A 6,217-nucleotide genomic window follows, 5' to 3' on the forward strand; every position below is an offset into this window, starting at 1 on the left:
TGAACAACACAACACACAAACTAGACTTAACAGATAATTATGTATACATATATCATATATACACACACATACAAATATGTCAGTACGTAACAACAGCAGAATACACATACTACTCTAGTACACATGGAACATTCACATCATAGACCAACTCATATGTAAGTCCCCCGAAAAGACTCAGTGATGTTTTAAAGTTTGAAATCATAGAAAGCATATTCCATGACTACAATGGAATGAAACTAGGAATCAGGGGGGAAAAAAAATCCATGACTCAAAAGTTGGTTCTTTCAAACCATTAAAAGAGTACAAAAACTTTTATCTAGGCTGACTAAGAAAAAGAAAGAGAAGACTCAAATTACAAAAATCAGAAATAAAGGTTGGGGGCATTACCATCTACCATGCAGAAATAAAAAAATTTACAAGAGACTACCATGAGCAGTTATACTCCTACGAATTATATAAATGGGATAAAATGGACATACTACTAGAAACACAGAAACTACAAAAACTGATGAAGAAAGGAATAAGAAATCTTAGACCTATGAATTAGAGATAGAGTACAGTAAGTAAAAAGATTGAATTAATATCAAAAACCTTCAGAAGATTTTGACATCACCAATATGGTGACAAAGTTTGTTTCACTCCCTCTCTCAAGAAGAACAACAAATAACTATTCAATATGAGACACCACTGAGAGGATCCTAAATATTGGGGTGATACTGAAGCACCCCATTCCTCACAAAGGCCAAGACAGACTTGCATTAGAAGGTAAGAGAAGTGACTACACGTTAACTGCATTGCCCTTCCTCCAGCTCAGTGCGGCACCACAAGGAGAGGTCTCCCCTGAACCCCTGGTTTCTTCAGTAAGGAAAGAGAACCTAGGGTGACAAACCCCTCTCCCCAGCATTGTAAGTTGCTTTGCAGGAACTCCTACTCTGATCTTGCACCATGAGGATTGCAGGGAAATTTGCATGGCTCAACCACTGGAAATCTGACTGTGACAAAGTAGGGAGGAGGGGCTTGCAATGACCAGCAAAGAGATCTTGGCAGACTGAGTCCATATCTGCAAAGCCCAAATATAATATAATCCTAAACAGCAGCTTTGCTTATTTACAGACCAGGTTAAGTAAGCACTCTGACAGGGAACATGGTGAGTTGGGATGCAGATCTGCCTGCTTTGGAGCCTCAAAGGATGCCAGTCTTAGAGCCCAGTTTTCCCTTACCAAAGCAGGAAACTGAATCACATCCCCACCTGCTGTGGACAGTGTCTTCTGTCACCATCTGACCAGAAGGACTGCCAACAACTCCTGGAAGCCATATGGCTCAGCAGCACTCATGCCTAGACTTGACAGGGCATACCTATTAGACTACAGAGCAAAGCCTGTACTGGTCCTGGAGCATTTCTGTGCTATACACAATCAGTGAGGTTAATTCATAGCCAAGGCTGAGCGTAGCTCCTGGCCCCTCCCACCTAGAAAGTCTGTTGGAAAAATTGAGAGTTGTCTGAAGTAGACTCTCCACCTCCCACACAGGCAAGTGAGATAAGACATTGTCCACCCGCTGTGGAGAATGTTTTCCCACACCATATGACCAGAAGGGCTGAAGACAACTCCTGCTGTAGCCCAGTGGCTCTTGAGCCAAGGGGTGGGTGGGTGGAGCCAATAGTTTGCAGAGCAAAGCCAGTGTCTCTGTTCAGTCAAGGAACTTGGGGTGAAAGTCGGCTTGATTTAAGGCAATACACAAATGAATTTACTGGCATTAGAGCTGCTTCTCCTGCTGTACCTAGGTAAGGAATCTAATTTGTATCCATGCTTTTCACTGAATATAGCCTTAAACATGTCCAACCAGGAAACCTTACTTGGGAATCTGCATAGCCCATTCAACAGCCCTTCAGGCAGTGGCACTCAAAACGGGAACAGAGCCTGCAGCTTCCCCACCTGCAAAACTTATGGCCTCATCCAATGAGGGAATTTAGTTCACATTCTGGCCATACACGCTGGTCCCCATACAACAAGCTGTACAGGTCCTGGGAACCATCTTGCTGCCCTACTAGAGTATGGAAGCTAATTCATACCCCATCAACTACTGAATAGAGTACTCAGTCCTAACTATCTAGTAAGCCTGATCAGAGAATCCAGGAAAATATGTGGCCTATCCTACAACCTCACTTGGGTAGGGAGACTACCAGCAGTCCTATCCAACTCTTCTCAACCAGTTGCACAATGATGATCTTTGTTAGCAGAGCTGAAAGGGTTGTCATGCCCCATAGACCATAATAACAGGTGGCACATACCCAAGCAGAGACACCCAGAAACCCAAACTTAGCTAGCTGGTGAAGAACTATGTCTGCCAAAAATAACCTGTAATGTATAGAAGAGGAGCCTCATTACTCAAATGTGCAGATATCAATATAAGGAATCAAGGATCACACACACAAAAAAAACCAGGTAAGTTATGTCATCAGAAGAAACTAATAAACTCCAGTAACTGATCATAAAGAAATGGAGATCTATGAACTTTCAGACAAAGAATTCAGAATAATTCACTTAAGGAAGTTTAGTGAACTACAAGAAAACTAAATAGTTGTCTATTTAGTTGACACACAACTAAATAAAATTAGGAAAATAATGCATGAAAAAATGAGGACAATAACTTACGAGAAAATATTTAAAAACCAAACAGAATCCTAGAGCTAAAGAATAAGATGACTGAACTGAAGAATTCAATAGACGTCTACAATAGTAAAATTAGTTTTGCAAAAGAAAGAATCACTGATCTAGAAGACAGGACATTTAAATTTATCCAGCCAGAGGAGCAAAAAGGGGGGGAAAAGGAATTTAAAAAATGGGATAATATATTTAAATATTAAGAGGGGAAAAAAAACTGTCAACCAAGAATACTACACCTGGCAAAGCTACTCTTCAAACATAAAGGAGAGATAAAGGCTTTCCCAAATTATCAAAAGCTGAGGAAATTCATTATCACTAGACCTGCCTTAGAGAGTTCTTTTAGTCAGTGTAAGAGTATACTAATTAAAATTGTAAAAAAAAATCTGAAGGTAATGTAAAACTCACTGGTAATAGTAAACATAGAGTCAAAATTGGATTTTCTAACATAATAATGGTGGTGTGTAATTCTCTAACAGGTTTACTTGAAAGAAAAAACATCACACATTAAAAATCACCATAACTACAAACAGAAAACAATTAACAAAATGGCAAATAGTACCTACCACAATGCAACTTGCCTATCAATAATTACTTTAATCAAAAATGAATTAAAATCTCCAAAGACCTGCAATGGCTGAGTGGATTAAAAGCCAAGTTCCAAAAGTATGCGAGCAAATTTAAACAACAATGAAACCTAAACAGGAGTAACACACTTATATCATAAAATAACATATTTTATTATATTTTAATATAACATACTTACATTATGAAATAGATGTTAAACTAAAAATGGAACAGAGAGACAAAGAAGGCTTATATATAATATTAAGGGGTCAATTAATCAAAAACATGAAACAACTGAAAATATTTATGCACTCATCCTAGGAATGCCTAAATATATGAAGCAAATGCAGACAGAACTAAGAGGAGAAACAAACAGCAACATAATAATAGTAAGTAAGGTTAATACTTGACTTTCAAAAATGTATACACTATCCAGACAGAGAATCATAAAGGAGTAGCAGAGGGCTTCCCTGGTGGCGCAGTGGTTGAGAGTCTGCCTGCCAATGCAGGGGACACGGGTTCGAGCCCTGGTCTGGGAAGATCCCACATGCCACAGAGCAGCTGGGCCCGTGAGCCGCAATTACTGAGCCTGCGCGTCTGGAGCCTGTGCTCCACAACAAGAGAGGCCGCGATAGTGAGAGGCCCGTGCACCGTGATGAAGACTGGTCCCCGCTTGCCACAACTAGAGAAAGCCCTCGCACAGAAATGAAGACCTAACACAGCCATAAATAAATTAATTAATTAATTAATTTAAAAAAAGAGTAGCTGATTTCAACAACTCTATGGATCGAATGAACATAATAGATATGTGCAGAAAATTCTATCCAACAGCAGCAGAATACACATTTTCATCAAGCTCATAACATTTCCAGGATAGATCATATGTTAGGGCACAACACAAGTTTTAGCATATTCAAGAACTGAAATCATGCCAAGTAGCTTCTCTGACCATAATGATATAAAACTACAAATCAATAACAGACGGAAAACTGGAAAGCTTAGAAATACATAATATTAAACATTCTCCTGAAAAAACCAATGGATCAAAGAGAAAAGTTACAGAAATAAAAAGTACCTTGAGACAAACAAAAATAGGAACAATATATAAATATTTATGGAATGCAGCAAAAACAGTTCTAAGAGAAATGCTATAAGCATGTGAATAACACCTTCAGTAAACCATCACAATTTACAGTGGTTCCACCAACTAAAGCACCAGAATCCAATATTATCTGAGAATACTGAAGACATCCAGAGAATTCTGCATGATTACCTTGTAGTCACAGATCTGGTCAATATGTTTTATTCAATTCTTATCTCCAAGTCCTCATAGCCACAGTTAACCTTCACATTTGAAGGCATGTGTTCATTTGCTTTACAATAAGTTATGTAACAGTCTGGTTGTGGCACATAACATCTGCCAACAGAACCATAATTCACTGCTCCTTCACATATATACACCTGTGGTACTATGCAGACGATATTCTCTTAAAGGGACTCATGGAGAAGGCAGTGGTCCAACACCTTCACCCACTTTTGCAACACCTTCAAGACAGAGGCTGGGCTGTTAGCTTCCATATATACAAATTCTTGGGCATTATGCATCCTAAAGGTAAAAACAATTCCAAACACTAACAACTAACAACTCATATTATCAAAACCCCCGCAAACACTTAAATAGGCAAAGTCTCCTAGAAATGTTTACCTTTAGGAAATAGCACATCACTAATGTATCTATTATACTCTATCCATTATATCACATCACTAAAAAAATAAATGCTTTCCACTGGGGATTCCCATAGCAGCACACCCTTGAATAAACACAAGCCAGCCATCAGGATTTGTCTCTGGTCCTGCTGGAATCTGACTTCTGAATTAAGCCACTGGCCACCAACATATACCATGGCTATTGGAGTTTATGGACCAAGCAGAGTCCTAAATGGCTGCACAATAGGCATTAGCCTAGTGACTGTTGTGTGTTTATGTGGGCATCGGTTGTAGCAGGAAAGGGAGGTAAAAATGTGTTGGGTTAGCAGAGAACTCACATGGCAAATAAGAGGAGATGTGCCCAACTGACTTGCATGGCTAAACTTGGAAAAGATAAAATTTCTGGAATCAAGGAAAAACAGAAGTTTTTAGAATATTCTTTTTACTTAACTGACAATTTTAGGGTTTATTAAACCCCCAAATTTTCTTAAGTGGGAAAGTTCCTCAACACTTTTTAAAAAGAGTTTCAAATAGAGCTACCATATGATCCAGCAATCCTACTCCTGGGCATGTATCCAGAGAAAAACATGTTTCAAAAGGATACACACACCCCAATGTTCATTGCAGCACTGTTCACAATAGCTAAGACATGGAAACAACCTAAGTATTTAACGACAGATGAACAGATAAAGAAGATGTGGTACATACATACAATGGAATATTACTCAGCCATAAAAGAGAATGAAATAATGCCATTTGCAGCAACTCGGACTTGACTTGTGGACCTACACAGTATTATGCTTAGTGAAATAAGTCAAACAAAGACAATTAATCTGTATTATCACTTATATGTGAAATCTAATCTAAAAAATAAAACAAATGAATACATAAAATAAAACAGAAACAGACTCACAGAGTGCAAACTAATGGTTACTAGTGGGAGGAGGGGAGGGGCAAAATGGAGTATGAGGTTAAGAGACACCAACTACTGCATTTAAAATAAATCAGCAACAAGGATATATTGTACAACACAGGGAAATATAGCTATCATTTTGTGATAACTTTAAATGGAGATTAATCTATAAAAACATTGAGTCACTATGTTGAATACCTAAATCTAATATAATATTATAAATCAACTACACTTCAATAAAATGTACTCAATGGAAGCAGCTATTTTATATTTTATTTTCTAATTGCAATTAGTCTGCATTTGACTTTGTTATAGTATCCCAAATATAATATGAAAGAAAACATCCTATTAAATTGGTGCTAATTAG

Source organism: Balaenoptera physalus (genome assembly GCF_965194825.1).
Source record: "Balaenoptera physalus genome assembly, chromosome: Y".
NCBI lineage: Eukaryota > Metazoa > Chordata > Mammalia > Artiodactyla > Balaenopteridae > Balaenoptera > Balaenoptera physalus.